The 19,162-nt window shown below is 41.7% G+C and overlaps 1 long non-coding RNA gene across 1 annotated transcript in view; it reads right to left on the bottom strand.

Moving 5' to 3' along the window:
- Positions 1-18,962, bottom strand: part of LOC122459873 — a 91,561-nt gene extending 72,599 nt beyond the window's left edge. The window contains exon 1 of the long non-coding RNA XR_006280830.1: positions 18,901-18,962. This is a non-coding gene — a long non-coding RNA (uncharacterized LOC122459873). The remainder of the gene's footprint in view (positions 1-18,900) is intronic.
- Positions 18,963-19,162: the final 200 nt, after the last annotated feature.

The raw sequence follows: 19,162 nt of genomic DNA, 5'->3' as shown, positions 1-19,162 counted from the left end.
ACTTCTTCCACAAAGCCTTTCAATAAAATGAAATAATTAATAATAATAAAATCTCACTGATTTAAAGGAGCTTCAGCTGGTATATCTGAGAGAATGTGTCTGCACTGTGTTATTTATGTCCAGTTTAGACTGAGGCCAAGGATTTCAAGAGGAGCCTAAAATTTGGCTTCTAAGAGCTTGCAACCCCTTCCAGCTTATTGCCATTTGCGAATTTTATAAGTGTTCCCTCTACTCTATCATCCAAGTCATTAATGAAAATTTTGACTAGTTGTCTACCCAAAACAGATCCCTGGAAGCCCCCCCCCCCCCCAGATACACCCTCCCAGTTTGACAGTGAACCATTGATAACTACTCTTTGAGTATGGTTTTTCAACCAATCAGTTGTGCAACCACCACATAGCAACATATCATGTTTTTAAATAACTGTGTGTGCTTGGAATCCCTTGAAGAAAGGAACCATGGTAAAATTCATTGCTGTGCAAAGGGTGGGCATAAGGCCCACATACCAGTGAGTTCCACTTAAGCCAAAGTTAAGGTGATGTATAGCCAATGTGCTACACCCCTGCACAATGGTTAATTTCACCCTCTATAAATGCAATTCAGATTTTTTCTCCAAAGTTTTTATTTATGTCAATAAATGAATTATGGGCATTTTTGTCTCTTTTTTTCCCCCCAATAGCCCTCACTATCATCATATCAATTGTACAGGATGTGGTCATTAGCAAGATCGAATAGAATGGCAGATCATTACATTTAAATACAGTTTGAAAGAGTGGGTTTATTTATTGCGTTTTGGACATTCAGTTTTGAATTCATTCTGTTAACATCTATAAAAATGTTCTGCCGTGCCATTTGAATTCAGAAAACAAGAAGGTTTTCCTTTTAAGCTAATAGCATTCCTTTAGTGTTCCATGAATAACCATGGACATGTTGAGTCAGAAAAAGCATACATGCCAGTACAATTTAAAAAACTGATATGCTAGCACTTCTGTAATATTCTCCAAAGACAGAAATTCAAAACACCGTGGATTCATTTGCATAGCGTTTCGCCTCCTTACCAGTGCCAAGTCCCACCAGCCAAGAGTTCTTCATAATAGTGAATTATCGGGGGGAGTGGACTAGAATGCCAAGTATTGTGAAAAAAATACTGACTGAGTAACAATTTAATAGTGTTTTCTACTGCTTCCTGTAAACATTCACGCTCCATTCTGCTAATATGGGTCTTATTTTTTCCTTTCATGTAATGAACTCATTAATTCTCAGAGAATACGGGGAGATTCTTTGCTAATCAGTTGGAGATGGGATGGATTTCCTGATGCATCAATGTATAGTATGTCAATCCTATATACTTTGTTTGGATTCTTGGTCCCAATGGTGGGTTAAGAACTAAAGCTCTAAGTAGCAATTTCCTGGGCCTGGATGTGTTTGAGAAACTGATCATTCTTTCACAATGAGGTTATCGCTTGACAGACAGAGTAGATGCTGTAGTAACTCTACACTTGTACTCTGCAATCAGTGTGCAGTGGTCAGAATCTTTACTAGTCTCGGCTAGTTACAATGCATTCTACTTACTGTACATCTGCTGGAAGATATTTAGCTTTACACAAGAACTCCAAATAGCCTATGTACTGATTTATACTTTAAAGGCTTCATTTCAGGAAAGCACCTAAGCATATGCTTTAGTCCTTGTTCAGAACAGCTCTTTAACATATGTTTATTGGAACTTAAGCATGTGCGTTTGAATGCTACCCTAAATGCTATTCCTGAATCAGGGCCCATTTACTCTCTTCTTCAATGAGAATCAATTAAAAGAACACGTACATTTTAAGTATAAAAATAGGTTTATTTACAAGAAATAGTATAGCAGTCATGTGCCAGTATCTTAACTAGGAAGATGACAGATTTTCTTCACAAGCAGTGAAAATATATTGCTTTGATCATTCAGTTATTCAAATTTGAAACTGAAAAGAAAAACAAAAAAACAAAAAAAATTTCTCCTTACAGCAGGATGACAAATTAAAATGAGTCGTGTGAGGTAATGGAAAATGTTGCCTGTAATAAGTTTGTGTTACCACATTACAGTTTTTTTTTTTTTTTCCCTACCAGTACTTCCATTCAGGGCAAATATGATTTCCAGAGCAACAGCTATGGGTGTGGCTGCAAACATCAGAATGCTAGGTTCTCCCCAACAAAAAACACCAAAAACATTCTGGGAAAATTTCACAGACGATATGGAGAAAGCACCACTGAAAACATGAGCTATAGAGAAATCAGTGCAAAAAAAAAAAAAAAAAAAAAACCCAAACTTCTCTATGTAATGAATTTGCTCTCATTTCAAAACTAAACTGCATTTGAAAACATTAATTCTCCTCCCATTTCACATAACCAATGGCTATATATAGTCTTTTGTTGACTTTTCAGCAGTCTTCTTTGCTATTATTATTAATCATGTTTATTATGGTGACTGACTCATCTTCCATGGCTTCCAGTTCTGAGCCATATCGCTCCCCCTTACAACAGGAGGGAGACTGCACCTAGCAAGTTGCTTAAGAAGGTACACGCCAACCCAAGCTTGCCCTTGTTCAACAACCTTTTTAGTCCACCAGCTACATGTCTTCCATCACAACACCCATTGTGGTCTAGGCTGCCACGCCAGGATATATGACACTATAGTCTCTATGGCAGGAAGACTGGTGCTTAACGTCAACTACCAATCAGTTCCTTGTCACAGACTCTACAGCCAGCTGGCCTGCCCGGCTTTGACTTGCCATGTTGTCAGTGGGCCTTTTTTAACCGATTCCAGCCTGGGCAAGGTGCTGTGCAGCCAACCAGCACTGTTGGGGTCTATGAGACAATCCAAGCTGCATCTGTGGCACAGATCAAACAGTGATGTATGTTGTTGAAAACTGCCTGCTAACCAAATTCAGCGATCTCAGAGAATGCCACTAAGTCGCCACTTGGCAACTAAGAACACTACTGCTTGCCTCAGCGAGTATGCACACTTTGGGGGAGTGGAGGGGTGGATTGGCTCAATGGAAAGAAAAGCAAAGGGAAAAGGGACATTGAAGGGGGGGGGGAAATGAGGGACAGGACAGGGCAGAAGAAGGCAAAAAAATCTGCAGTTTTTCCACATGGCAGCGGGAGAGGTGGCCGTACAAGGGTTCCAGTATCTTCAGAGTTGGGGATGCTTGGGAAGGGGTAGTCTTGACTAGGCCCCATTTTACTTACTCCTTCTCCCCCCAGTCCCTGCTTTGGCTGCTTGTGCAGTTGGCTTTCCTGGGACGTCAGCATGTGGCCTTCCACCACGTGACTGTGTAGGGCTGTCTCCTCTATGTCTGTATTCTGATAAAAGATCTATTAAATATTGTGTGGCAATAATTTATAGCTAAATTTTCAACAGCAATATTAAATTTACATGCACTAAAATGGAATCCACTCTTCTCTCCCACAAAAGCCGGTCTGTATTATCCCATGATTTAAACTCATATGGTTTAATGCTTCTTATTGTTAAGCGTACACATTGGGGATTTAACTAGGTGGATAAAACCCTTAGTTGCCTACATAAAGAAGGGACAAGAAATGAAGAGACGTTGTGGCTCAGGGCTTTCCGCAGGGCTTGTAATTTAACACAGCTAATGGAAACTTGTATGCAACTTTGATGTATTTCAGAGAATTAAAGTCAAATTGAAATAAAAACAAACTTGTGCATTGATTGATTTCTAAATCTTTGGCAAAAAGTAATTAGCATGGAATAAAGTCCCTGGGAGAGAAATTGAGGAGGCTTATTATGAGGGGCCAGATGACAGTTATGTCCAGCTATACCATAATTACAGCGTCTCCATAAAAAATTCTATCAGGATGCACTCTAGCCTACCCTCTTCGGCTTTATAGAGTTCACTGAGTGTTAGATCAGGCCCTCAGTAAGGCTCTGTAATAATCAGCCTACATTCATCACCTACTGTATGGGTCAGCCAGAGAGTAGAGCATTTGCACAATGATCTCAGGCTGTGATCAGAGCTAAAAGCACTGCCTAGCAGCAAATCACCCTACGATTGTGTGTGTCTGGTGAAGGAAAAGGGACACACACTGTTGTCAGCTAAGGAATGGGATCCAGAAGAAGCTGCATCCAGCTTTTCTGCTCTCCCAGGCCAGAAAAAGTCAGTCACACAGAGTAGATAGGTCATAGTTTTTAGGTTCAAAGGCCAGAAGGGACCATTGTGAGCACCTAGTCTGACCTCTTGTATGATACAGGCCACAAAGCTTCCCCCAAACTGGGGGAAAACAGGCTGGAAAAAAATGAAGAGATCTCATCAAAGCTTTGAAATCCTGAGGAAGCAGACAGTATTAACTATTATTTATGAAAGGACTAGGTGACTGTCTGCATCTCTAGGTGCCTAAATACCTTTAAAAATCTGGTCCTAAGTGACTTGCCCAAGGTCACAGAGAAAGCCTGTGGCAGAACAGCAAAATTAACTCAGTTTTCCTGAGCTCCAGTCTAGTACCGTAAGCACTGGTCGGGTTGTGGACACAAAGATGTCCCAGGGAGGCTCGTGCCCCAAGCAATTGCCGGGTACAGGTGGCAATATAAATACCATAGGCAGGTGATTCAAGAAGGGAACCCATTTGTACTACATGCTTCTGTCCCCCTATTGCTGCTCTGCTGCCTCTGAAGACATAGGGCCCAATTTTCACAACTCCAGTTGAAGTCGGTGGATGCTGTGTGTGCTCAGCACTTCTGAAAATCAGGCCTGTAATGTTTAAATTGAAGTTTATTTCTCATTTTGGCTTGTCAAATTATGGATTTTAGCCAAGCAAACAAAATCCAGCTCTGTATTTTACATCAGTATTTGGTTATGTCCTGTCCCTAAATAAAATAAAAATCTCACATTTTATATGGTGAAAGATCCCAAAGCACTCTACAAAAATAGATGCATACCACCCAAGAACTGCAGCTGTCTCTGGGGTAGAGAGAAGAAAGCAACAAGTCTACAACATACTGCAATGCACTGAAGGTAAGGGAAAATTTTGGTCAAAGCCATACACCTCAGTCTGAAAAGTACCCTGGGACTTTTAAAGAACACAGAGCAGAAAGGGCACCAATTTTTAAAGTCTAATTTTAAAGATACTTCTTTCTCCCCCTCCCCAACCCAAAATAACTTGGTACTGAATTTATCTACCTCAGAAGAATGAAGGACTGAGTTGAATATGCTGGGACCTGAACCTGTGATTCCCTGGAGTCATGTAGTGTGTTCAGACCTCAGATCACTTATCTATTTCCTCCAATTATATGTATTACTCAGGATTTTAATATCCCAGTTACAGTAATTGTTTTCTTTTAAACATTCTAAAGTACATTACCAAAGGAGGACACTTTGGTTTGTGTAATAATTACTATAGTAAAATGCATCCGATGAAGTGAGCTGTAGCTCACGAAAGCTTATGCTCTAATAAATTTGTTAGTCTCTAAGGTGCCACAAGTACTCCTTTTCTTTTTGCGAATACAGACTAACACGGCTGCTACTCTGAAACCAATTACTATAGTGTATGTTGTGAGAAATACATAATGACTTGGAATTGCAAAATATACTGGAAAAATATCAACTACCTATTTCAAGTTTGATAGGTCTAAAAACTCTGGTAATGATCAGGATATAGGAAATGTCAGTGTTTGTAACTAGTATACTAGTTTGTTTACCCTATGTCACTATAAAATAGTGTCTGTACAATTCCAGGGACTTTGCAACTGAAGAGTCCCTCTATATGTTTGTAGGAGGTAGAAAGGGAGAGTGATGCATGGTTGAAAACACATGATCCTTATAAATAACTTTGCCAAAACTGTACATTTGTATCAATATAATTTAAGGTAAAAACCTTAATAGAGTGTTGTAAGCTTACAAACACCAAAATATAGAGGAATGAAGATTTCAGCTTCTGCTCTGAAAATTGACTCTAAAAATGGCACCCTGGACTTCCATGTGTGTCCTTTCACAATGATTCTAGATCAGACTTGCTCAGTTTACTAAAAAATGTTTTAGTTCACTGCCAGCCCTACAAACTCAGTCTGGAATCTGAGAGTCAAGCTAGATGGTTTCCTTCTCCATTATGAGCAATACAGTTATTAAGTTGCTGCAGATTTGCATAGATACAGCTGACTGGAACTGTAAACATCAGCTGAATGCACACAAAGCGAGGGAGCTGAATTCTTTCTATTGTGATGTTCTTCCCCTTTAAATGTTTGGAAACTCTGTATTCAACCAGTGAAGACACTTGCTTTTTTTGTTCCAGCTCCACTAGTTAGGTGGGTGGCCCTTCATTCTCTTGTGTGTAGTCGCCCAGGTGCGCAACTTAGAGGAAACTATCCGTGGACCACCTGAATGGAACTTGTGGACCACTGGTGGTCCACAGACCACAGTTTGAGAACCTCTGAGTTAGAAAGCTTTTCTAATATCTAACTTAAATCTCCCTTGCTGCAGAGTAAGCCCATTACTTCTTGTCCTACCTTCAGTAGACACTGAGAACAGTTGATCACCCTTTTTATAACAGCCCTTTTCAGCTCACCCCTCAGTCTTCTTTTCTCAAGACTTAACATGGCCAGTTTTTTCAACCTTTCTTCATAGGTCAGGTTTCTAAATCTTTTATTTTTGTTGCTCTCCTCTGGACTCTTTCCAATTTGTCCACATCCTTCCTAAATTGTGGTGCCCAGAATTGGACACAGTACTCCAACTGGGGCCTCACCAGTACCATGTAGAGGGGGACAATCGCCTCCTGTCTCTTGCATACAATCCTCCTGTTAATACACTCCAGAATTATATTAGCTTTCTTTGCAGATGCATCACATTCACAACTCATTTAGTTTGTGGTCCACTATAGCCTGCAGATCCTTTTCAGTAGTACTACCACCTAGACAGTTTTTCCCCATTTTGTAGTTATGCAGTTGATTTTTCCTAAGTGAAGTATTCTGCATGTGTCTTTATTGAATTTCATCTTTTTTAATTCAGACCAATTCCAAAATTTGTCAAGGTCATTTTGAATTTTAAACCTGCCCTCCAAAGTGCTTGCAACCCCTCCCAGCTTGGTGTCATCTGCAAATTTTATAAGCATAGTCTCTACTCCATTATTCAAGTCATTAAAGAAAATATTGGCTTGTACCAGACCCAGTACTGACCCATGCAGGACCCCACTAGATACACCTTCCCAACTGGACAGCAAACCATTGATAACTACTCGAGTACAGTCTTTCAACTAGTTGCACACCCACCTTATAGTAAATTCATCTAGACCACATTTCCCTAGTTTGCTTAAGACAAGGTCATGCAGAACTCAGTCAAAAACCTTACGGATATCAAATCTACTGCTCCCCCCACCAGGTCAGTAATCCTATCAAAGAAGGAAATTAAGTTGGTTTGGCATTATTTGTTCTTGACAAATTCATGCTGACTAATCCTTATAACCCTATTGTCCTCCAGGTGCTTACAAATTGATTGTTTTATTATTTCCTTCGGTATCTTTCCGGGTATTGAAGTTAGGACCTGGGGAATTATAGACCCAGTCAACCTCCTTTTTAAAGATAAGTACCATATTTGCCCTTCTCCAATGTTCTGGGACCTCTCCAGTCCTCCAGGAATTCTCAGAGATAATTGTCAGTGGCTCCAAGATTGCTTCATCTAGTTCCTTAAGCACCCTAGGATGAATTTCATCAGGCCCTGCTGACTCAAATACAGGTTAAAGAATGTTTAGAGAAGATGTTCTTTCCCTATTTTGGTTTCTATTCCTTTGTCCTGGTTGTCAAATATTAATTGTGTTGAGTATCTGGTCATCAACTTTTTTAGTGAAGACTGATGCAAAATAGGCATTAAGCACCTCAGATGAGCAAGTATGATCCAGTACAGGGTGTCATTTGGCTCATACTTTCTGTACTGAAGATGTGTGGTGTCCAGACACACAGTTACCCAATGAATGTGGGTGCAGGGTGATCAGGGTTGTTCTTAAAAAAATCTGCATTTTCCTACTTCCAACCGATAATTGATAGATGTGACTAGACTTTGCAGCTGAATTGTTTTCTTTTGCTATGTATGGTTGGTATATTTGTTTTCCTTTCACATTGGTATAGAACTAGAGTGGTGTATATAATCCCATTATAATATGGTATTCGAGAACAGGGAGTAGCAAGAGACTGTTTTATCCCTTACTCAGTAAACTGAGACTTGCCTGGATCGTCTCAGAGTTTACACATTTCTTGTGTAACAAAACTGAATCTATAATTCTTTCTAGATGGAGTACTTGGACTCCACTCTATTTATATAGGACATTGTACAGCTCCCTGGGTTTCTCATGATTTCAGGGAAGTGTGGGAGCCTACATCTGTGTGTGGTAATCCATCAAATGGCCTCACTTGGTTTCCCTTAAGTGAGTTCACCAATTCACATCTTCAATTATTTATTGTGGCATTATCTTAAAATAATGAGAGTGCATATATGGAATAAAGTTGTAAAGGATAGAAGTGTGTGGGAACTGAAAGTAAAAGAGTGGTGGGAGACACCATCCATCTGGAGAGACTGTAGGTTACAAAAATATGGAATCTCTCATTTATGTAAAAAATTGCATTGCACGCTATTAAGTTACTTGCAAACTGATCAGATGAACCCAAGGATAACAAAACAGCTGATTACAATACATCTGTCATACTATTGTAATACAGTAAGTTAATACTATAGATATAAGAATATAGTTTCCAGTTTCTACCTAGAGATTTGATTGTATTTGTTTTGCCTAGGATTTTCAAAGGAGACTGAAGGGTTTAGGCACCCAATCCCCACAGATTTCTTCAATGGAATTTGGAGCTGATTTCTTTAGGCTCTGCTACAGTTCCAGGGCAAACTGTGCTGTTCACTCCTTCAGTTCCTCTAGAGTGTACCCTTTAAGTGTCATGCCTGGGGCTCCCTGCATCTCACTCTGGGTGGAACCACATGGTCTAACCCTATCTTGGCTGCAGCCTTCTATTTCCTAACAGTGTTAACCTGACAGGCCCAACTATATATAGTACCTATGAGCCCTTTTTCTCCAGGGACCTGTGAGGCGGTTAAAGTGACTCAAAAATAGCTTCTTCAAAACTAAGCATTAAATTATTCATCCCCCGCCCTCCCCAAAAAAGGTATAAAAGCACAGAATAGAGAATTAAAAAAAACAGGCCTATATATGTATGGGCCTTACTCAAGAAGTCGCCTTTTTGTGGCTATGAACATGGCTATTGCATTTGAGTGTTTATTTGGATGCTTATCCAGGCCATTGGTTTACCTTTCCTTTCTATGTTATTTTTAACATCCCCTTTTGATGTAACCCCATGGCACCCATCACACACACACACACACACACACACACACACACACACACATAAAATACAATAAAGATATTTCCTAGTTTACTACAGGCTCTTTTGAAAATTCTAGCTTTTATTATTTGGATTTCTCCAGTAATAATAATAATAAATAGAAGCGTTCAACCATTCAGAGCTCTACACACCCAACAAATTACAAAACACGAAACTAAACAATAGTTTACGCCACTGACAGCCAACAGTTTCAGCCAACTCTGAAAAACAGGAAAGACATCTTTGTTGTACCAGAAACACCTTGGCTAGTTCTCTGTAAAATCTGTGCTGTGAGAAGGACAATCTTGTTGAGGATCTCAGCTTTGAAGTTCCACTCTAAATGTAACAACTAAATAGTTGCTCAGAACAGAGATCTCTAGCATAGAATGAAAGCATATAAGGATTGCTAAAGAAACTTACTGACTCTCACTGCTTTGTAACTATTGCCTTTAAAATAAAATAGAGGTTTGCTTTGCATCATGCTGTTCAAAGCTTAATAAAGTGTATATTTTCTTTAAAATTATGTAAAAAAATAAGAATTATTTCTTGGGAAGGTGAGAGATTTATTTTCAGGTTTCTTTTATTTCAGCAGCCCTTTGAAGATTCCTGTCATAATTATCCTGCATTTTTGCACCCTTACATCTGATATTTTATTTCAGTGAAGGTTCTTTGGAGCAATGGAAGCCCTGCTTACTTTCACAGTACCTGTGAAACAGGCTGATACTGCCACCTTGGGGAAGATTCTTTCCACATAGTTCAAGGATTCTGAGTGTTTGTCATATAAATTGATTTCATGTTTTCCCCGTCATATACCCACAGGAAGACAACTTCTTAAATCTCTCTACCCATGCAGTCATAAGATCTTTCAGCTGGCTCCCAGTTCAGTGAGCATTAGGATACATACTGTAAAGAAATGCCTTTTTTGTGGCGAGAAGTAGAGTTACATTTTAGATTAATTTAGCAGTGTTTCTTTTACTTCAACATTGCTGTTTAGTATTGCCAGCAAGATGACCACAAATGAATTGATATCCTACTTGGCCTTTGACAGGGTGCCCAGACCCTGAATTAGCATGCAAATTCATCCTCTTCTTGCAGCTTAGCTTTATTAGGCCATATCCACACTACATAGTTTTGTCAACAAAACAGTGGAGGTGTACACACTGCCATGCTCCTCCCACCGATTCAACTCTCCTGCTGTGCCAACATAATAAAACCACCTGAACAAGACACAGAGTTATATGAGACACAGTGTCAGTGTAGATACTGCATTGCTGATGTCACCCTAATTGGCCTCCAGGAGATGTCCCACCATGCTCATCATGACTGCGCTCGTCACCATTTTGAACTCCACGGCCCAGCAGCCAGGTAACAGGTATGTATTCCTCTCCTTTTAAAGCCCTGAGAATTTTTGAAATTCCTCTTCCTGTTTTCTCAGCATAAACCGCTCACATAGCATCTTCCCAGCTGACCATGGCAGCTCCCTGCAGCAAATACACTCCTGCCTGGAGGACCCCAGGAGTTGTTGGATCTGCAGGAAGAGGAGGCCGAGCATTCGCAGTTCTGCTCCAGCTGTAGGAACTTTGATACCCACAGGCAGATTGCTCAAGGCATGGAACTCAAGGGGTACAAGCGGGAGACACAGCAGTATTGTGCCAAGATCAAGGAGTTGAGGCAGGCATATCAGAAGGAAAGGGATGCCAGCTCCACCCCCAAGAGCCCTGTGGATACTTTGGGGAAGGGGGGCTGGAGGCAGCAGCCATGGGGTGAACTCCAAGGATGAAGTGATGATGAGAAAGTGGAGTTGGAGGAGAATGGAGGACAGGCATTAGTACAATCCAGTGGTGTGGTGAGTCAGGACCTGTTTTCAACTCTGGAGGATATTAGGAAAAACTTTTTCACTAGGAGGGTGGAGAAGCACTGGAATGGATTATCTAGGGACGTAGTTTCCTTAGAAGTTTTTAAGGTCAGGCTTGACAAAGCCCTGGCTGGGATGATTTAGTTGGGGATTGGTCCCGCTTTGAGCAGGGGGTTGGACTAGATGACCTCCTCAGGTCTCTTCCAGCTCTAATCTTCTATGATTCTAAGAAAAGAAACAGGCAGGAGCTTATGATTCAGCTGGTCAAGACACAAACAGACATGCTGAAGTCCCTGACCACGCTGCACATGGAACACATCGATGCTCACCTCCTTTTGCAGCCCATTCAGAATGGTCTTCCAGGCCCTCCCCAAACTCCCCCCACACATTCCTCACATACTGCAGTATCCCATGCACTCCACTTCTATGACTTGTTTCACAATGACAGTTGGACATACACCCAGACAATGAATCTTTATTGATCCTCGACCCACAATGGTTGCTGCTGAAATTCATACATAGTGGCAATCAGAGTATTTGCAGAGTACACTTAATGCATACACAGCAATCATTACAAGGGTCATACTACAAGAAAATAATGCCTGGCTCAATGCATTATAGAAAGACACTACTGGGATTCATTATCAAAATGCTCCTTCAAACACTCTTGTTGGAATAGCTCCCCATTCAGCCTCTCTAACTGCCCTGGGTCTGGCTGCTCAAAAGCAGCCACCAGCCAAATCCATCTAAAGGCTCCACCCCTGCAGAAACTTTCCTCCATTACTTTCACACATATTATACAGAGCACAGCAGGCTGCTATGACCATAGGCATTATTTTCCTCACTGAGATCTAGCTTGCCAAAAAGGGAGCACTGACACCCTTTAATCTGCCAAAGGCACATTCAATGGTCATTTGGCACCTGCTGAGCTTGTTGAAGCACTTCTTGCTGCTGTCAAGGTTTCCAATGTAAGGCTTCATGAGCCATGGGAGCAAGGCGGAGGCTGGGTCTCCAAGGATCACAATTGGCATTTCCACATCCCCAGTTACAATCTTCTGGTCTGGAAAAAAAGTCCCTACTTGCAGCTTTCTATACAGGCTAGCATTCCTGAAGATGCGTGTATCATGCACCTTCCCTGACCACCATGCGTTGGTGTCTGTGAAACAACCCCAGTGATCCACCGACACTTTGCAATACCATAGAAAAGTAGCCCTTTCTGTTGATGTACTCCATCGCAAGGCGGTCTAGGGTCAAAATGGGATGTGTGCAACACAGTTAGGGAATCCCAGTACCACAAAGCCATCCACTATTTCCCTCACATTGCCCAGAGTGTCAGTCTTCCATAGCAGGAGGTGACTAATGGCCCTGCACACTCACATCACTGCAACACCCACAGTGGACTTCCCAACTCCAAACTGATTCACGACTGATCAGTAGCAGTCTGGAGTTGCCAGCTTCCACACAGTGATTGCCACTCACTTTTTCACAATTAGGGCAGCTCTTATTTTGGTGTCCTTGTGCTGCAGGGAACAGATAAGCCTCACACACAGTTCCAGGAAGATGGCTTTTCACATGTAAAAGTTCTGCAGTCATTGCTTCCAAAGCCCAGTACCGACAGTCCACTGCATGCAGCTGCTCTGTGAATGCCAGCAGTAATCTTGAATTGTTTTTTTCCATGGCATGCAGCAGGGCTGACACCACAGTGTTATCATCAGATCCACAGCTCATGAAGTACTACAGGATCAGCCATGTTGTGTTCATGATGCTCATCACAAAACTAAAGAGCAGTGCAGGATCCATGCTTTCAGACAGAGATGGTAGATGCACAGTTCACAGGTGCAATTGAAAAGCAGTACGAAACGTAGTAGGAAGCCCACAGAATGATGAGACAAAGAAAACTGCATCATGGGATGCTGAGCCTCCCCCCCCCCCCCCCCGATACACTGTGATCTCTTCCCAGAGAACCCAGGAGCAAATGGTGGGGAGTTGCACAGTGGGATAGCTACCAACAGTACACTGCTCTATCTGTCGATGCATGAGCACCACCTGTGGACACACTTCATCACAAGAACAGTTGTGTGGATGTGCACAAACAGTTTAATTACAGTGGTGGAAGATCATCAACATAACTTACATTGACTTAATTTTGTAGTCGAGACATAGCCTTAGCAATTCAAAAGCAGTAACATCAATCACAGCCTTCGCCTATGTCCATCATACCCATCCTGGAGGAAACAAGCTGCAGGCTGCCACAATGAGTCAGCTGAATGTCCCAGCTTTAGGCAGGGTGCTAACACTTCCTAACTGGATGGGTCACCAGAAGAGCTCTGAACCCGCTGTTACCACGATATTGGCTCAATGGGCCAATACGACTAAAAGTATACTGCATGAGCTACAGCCAACACACAACTGATATTAGGTACAGAAGTGGTCAAAGGGTGTGCTTCAGACCTGGGCAGTTATAGTTAGGCTAGGGTTGAGGCCAAATTAAGGCTAGGGTTGGTTTTCACAATGCTATAGTCTCATGAATTTAGTGGAGATTGAACAATTTTCACTCCTAGCGATAGTCCCTCCATAGCAAGGATGGAGCATATTGGCAGGATGAAGAAGCTTGGTCTGGTGTATCCCATATTATGATCACTCTAAATGGAGGGTTTTAAGTTCAGATCCTCAAACATATTCTAGGCACTTAACTCTGATTTATTTTAGTGAGTTAGGTGACTAAATATCTTAGAGGATCTGGGCCTTAGTCTCTAGGGCTTTGAAACAATCTCAGTGCATTTTTAATAGATTAAACAGGTTTCAGGTAATTTATTTTAAATCATGCTGTGAAATATTGGTAGGAACTGTGAAACAGAAGTTTAATAAGGTCATCATAAAAATATAAGAAAATGTTTGCTTTGTACACACACATCTCTGGTATTTTATTATGCATGGTTTAAAAATATGGGGAGGTGAAATTATCACTAAAATCCTCCTCACAACTCCCAAAAGAGAGAGTTCTGGTTCAAACAGTTAGTAAAAATGAAGGTAATATTTATGGAAGTCATTTTCAAATGGTCCCTAGGGAAACCAGACCTCAAAACTGCAGGCAAGTAAAAGGAAGTTAATGGGCGATGCTGATTATTGGACAGACTTATCAGGTATAAATGAGGATTTCTCAGTAATAGATTAACTAGAGTATCAGTGCATATCAGTCTCTGTGTGGTACACTGCCGTTTTCAGTTTCAAAGTTCATGCTGAAAACCAGCAGAGTCTGAATGAAGTCTCAATAGAGGAAGTCTTAAGGGCAAGTGAGGTAAATGACACACTGAAACAGATAAATTATGAATTTAAGAATGGGGGGGGGGGGGAAATCAGCAAAAATCAGTGATAAAAAGCAATACTTTAAAAAGCAATACTTAATACTGTAGAGAAGCGTATGCAGCCATCTTGCTGTGATTTTCCGGTGCTGATCTGCATCCCTGTGCTTGATTTTCAAAGGTTCTGAGCATGTGTGGCTCCCTTTGACTTCAGTTGGTGGTGGGGATCCTTGGCACTTCTGAAAATCCAGTTCATGGTGACAAACAGTCCCAGGTAATAGGGACAGCAGTTGGTGTTTAAAAATAAACACTTTCCTAAACAGGTTTAATGAATCTGAAGTGGATAAAGTGAGATTATAAATTCAACTGTCCCAATTTTCTCTGTTCATTTTCAGTGAAATTAATAAAGTGCCTGTTTTCCTAGGTTTTTCCATAATGATTAGACAGCTATTCCCTCCTTCATTAATATGAATTAGAAAGTTCAATTTCTGTACTTCAATCGTCAGAGGATGGATTCATCCTTCAGGAGTTTGTTAAGCACTATTGCCACCTGTAAGATCTAGTGCCTCCTGTAACATTAGGACTAGTTAAAATTACCGCTTGAACAGGTACAACAGAGCCTAAATAAATATACAATGTTGGGTAATGGATATTCTAAAAATATTCACCGAATATGAATTCTAGGAATATGCACACTAAATATCACAGTCCTTTAAACAATGCTCGTGAAGTTTCTAGTGTCACTGCTTACCTAGACCAACACTTTATTCCCAAATATGGGCACTGTCTTTTTGACATGTCCCTGAAATCCTAATTATTTTTAACTATAAAATGTATGTAAAGTCCTTTTGAGACAATCAATGGTCTGGATCCAGGTAGTAAAGGCTCTTAAGACACTGCATTATTTTAAATTAATAAGCACTATAAAGAGCGGCTGTCTTTTTAGTGGTTATATTTGTGTATGTATACATTGAAAATAATTAATTAGTTGTCTGTCCTCTCTATCACCTCTCATCTTTCCCTTCCCCGGGTCCTAAGTGATTTTAGTATAAAAAGTGTTGTTGTAGCAGTGTTGGTGCCAAGATATTAGAGAGGCAAGGTGGGCAAGTTAACATCTTTTACTGGAAACTTCTGTTGGAGAGAGAGAGAGAGAAAAAGAGAGAGACGCTTTCGAGCGTACACAGAGCTTTTCCTCAGATCTGGGAAATGTACTCAGAGGTACGTCGACATAGAAACTAGATACCTTCTGGCTTGTGGTGCTCAGTCTGTGGCACTGTTGTATAGCTGTGTAGACTTCTGGGTTCCAGCCAGAGCCCAGACTCTGGGACCCTGCAAGGGGGAAGGGTCCTAGAGCCCAGAAGTCTACACACCAATGAAACAGCCCCACAGCCCAAGACGACTGGCCTGTGCCAGTCATGGGTTTCTCTTTGCTGTGTAGATATTCTCAGAGTGTCACAGGTAGAACACATTGTTTACCATAAGTACAGTAACTCCTCACTTAAAGTCATCCTGGTTAACATTGTTTCGTTATTAGGTTGCTGATCTATTAGAACAGGGGTGGGCAAACTTTTTGGCCTGAGGGCCACATTGGGGTTCCCAAACTGTATGGAGGGCCGGGTAGGGAAGGCTGTGCCTCCCCAAACAGCATGGCCTCCACCCCCTATCCACCCACTCCCACTTCCCACCCCCGACTTCCCCCCTCAGAACCTCTGACCCTCCCCCTCCCCCCAACTGGCAAGTAAAAGGAGAAATGAATCAGAATTCTTTGTATTAGCCTTTCCATGTGTTATTGGCTGACTAACTCTCTCTGTTAGAAAGGAGATGAAAGATGTTAGGAGATAAGCAAATAGAAGATGATCCTGTCTTCCCCTCCCCCCCCCATCTGAATTGAAACCCACTACTTTTGTTTCACGTTTCTGTTATAATTATGGCTCAGAGTTGATATAATGGTTAGCTATTTATTTCTAAGAGTTCAGATGTTATGATATCATCAACGAAACAGAGCAGGGCAGCTAGCTGGATCTTGGGAAAATGTTCATATTCAGAACAATAATGTTTATACTTTAACTAACTGTCCCAAAAGGACACTGGGACCATGAAAACCTTTTAGCAATCAGCAACAATTCTTGATAAATCACAGCAATCCTCTCCATATTAGAGGTCGCAGATTGATAAGTCACCTAGAATATATTTACACCTTTCTGGATTTTCATTTTATTGGTGTGGTCCTGTGAATTGGGCACAGGACTCGGGGCCAGAAATTCCCAAATTCTAATATTGACTACGATGCTTACTTGCCTGACCCTAAGCAAACCACATAACTGACAAAATTAATAGGCAGCTGCTTTAAAACAAACAGAAGGAAGTACTTGTTCACACAATGTGCAGTCAACCTGTAGAATTCATTGTCAGAGGATGTTGTGAAGGCTAGAAGTATAAATTGGTTCAGAAAAGAATTAGATACCATTGATGGGCCTGTCCTCCATTAGGTTATTAGTCAAGATGATCAGGCATGCAATCCAATGCTTTGGGTGTCTCTAAAGTTCCAACTGCCAAAAGCTGGGACTAGATGACAAGGGATGGATCACTCAATAATAGCCCTGTTCTGTTCATTCTCTCTCAAACATCTGGCACCAGCCACTGTTGAAAGATAGGCTAGTGGGCTAAATGCATAGGCACTGATTCAGTGGGTGATCCAAGGCTGGAGAACCCACAGGGAAAAAATAGTGGGGGCTGAGCACTCACCAGCAGCCCCTCCATCAGAACCTCCCCCGCTGAGCCCGATCAATTGATCGGCACCTTCTCCTCCCACCCACCGCAAACAGCTGTTTTACAGCATACAGGAGGCTGGGAAGGAGGCGGGGAGGAATGAGGACGTGGCATGCACAAGGGAGGGGGCAGGGAAAAGACAGGGCAGGGGTGGGGCCTTGAGTCAGAGTCAGGAATCAAGCACCCCACAGTACTTTTGAAAGCCTGTGGCTAAATTGATCATTGGTCTGACCTTGTTCTTACTTTCTAACCTCTGTAATTCCCCACCCCTCTTTGTAAAACCGGAATGATGCTTATCCACACATTGCCCCAGGTGGACTGAGGATTCATAAGTTAATATTTTAAAACGTTTTGAAAATGTAAAGCGCAAGTATATTTCCTTCCATCACACAACAAACATGTTCAGCATGCTATAAATTCCATGCAAAAATGCATTAAGTAACTATTTTGGGAACTTTTCCTTGAAATTTATATTTTACGTGTAAGAAATGGCAAAATTGATCCATCACTATCAACATGCTAGAGCTTTTTATCTTCCTAAGCACTGCAGAATATAAGGAGGTCATGTTCCAGCAGTTAGACCTACACATAGGCAGCACGTTATGGAGGCCAGGGGAAGCTAAGCCTCCGCACACCTCATGCTATCGGAGGGTGGGAGGGCATGGCAGATTTGGGGCCCCCTGAAAAATCTCCTCCGGCCCTGGGTCTATGGCAGGAGGAGCTCTTGTTTTGGGTTACCAACTTTCTAATTGCACAAAACTGAATACCCTTGCACCATCCCTTCCCCGAGGCCTCACCTGACCACTTCTGAGCCCCCCCACCAACCCCCACTCCAGCCCCCTGCCAGTTGCTCTCCCTCTCCCACCCTCACTCACTTTCACTGGGCTGGGGTGTGTCAGGAGGTGAGGGCTTCAGCTATAGGCTCTGGGGTGCAGGAGGAGGTTCCAACTTGGGGCAAGGGGTTGTGTGGGGTCTGGGAGGGAGGTAGTTTGCAGGAGGGGGCTAACCTCCTCAGTGGGAAGTATCAGCCACCACCTATGGATCTACACATTTCTTTTATTTAGGTATTACATTTCCTCTTACCATCATAAAGGCCATATGATTGATTACTAGTGAAGTAGGAAGGGCACATAGTCACACACACATTGCACCATAACTACAGCTGCAATTATTGAAATATAAACACCTACTGCTTTATTCACATTAGCAATGTTCATATATGTTCACAAGGTAATATAAAAAGACCCTTGCACTCTCCATTCCCCCGCACCACAGCAGCTGATTTCTCTCCCTCTCCCCAGTCCTTTAGTCAATAGCAGATGCCTATTTGCTTACTCTAAGAGAGAGAGAACAGTAAAACATTTTCCTTAGTTGTTAATAATTATCCAGTTAATAATTATGGCATAGAGCAGTTAATATAATTGACAGAATTGCACATTAATGTTGCACCTGTGACATTTTTATTTTAAAATGCCATTTAAAAAATTTAATTTGAAAGGTAAAACTTTGCCCACTACTACAGCATGCTCCTGAAGCTACCCAATGTGCCCTACTACCTAGCCCCATTTGCACAGTCTCTTATTCACAATATACAGTTTGCATTGTACCTTTAATCTTTAGGGTCTAAGCCCTGGGGAACAGAACGCAGCCATATAGCAGAAGCTCCCTCTCCTTACTGCCTGTTCCTACCAACTTTATATTTTCCCCTTGAACTAATTACCTCATTAGCACCACCATTGCCCCCCACTGGCAGCAATCCCCACCATTACTAGTTAATTGATTCCAGTTAAGCTCATGATCTTATATGCAATTACCTAAGAGCCCAGGGTACTAGATCTTGCACTGTCATACGTGCCTTTCTCTGTCTGG

Source organism: Dermochelys coriacea, chromosome 4, assembly GCF_009764565.3.
Source record: "Dermochelys coriacea isolate rDerCor1 chromosome 4, rDerCor1.pri.v4, whole genome shotgun sequence".
NCBI lineage: Eukaryota > Metazoa > Chordata > Testudines > Dermochelyidae > Dermochelys > Dermochelys coriacea.
The sequence above is the reverse complement of the archived record's forward strand: the minus strand, read 5'-3'. Positions and strand labels throughout refer to the sequence as shown.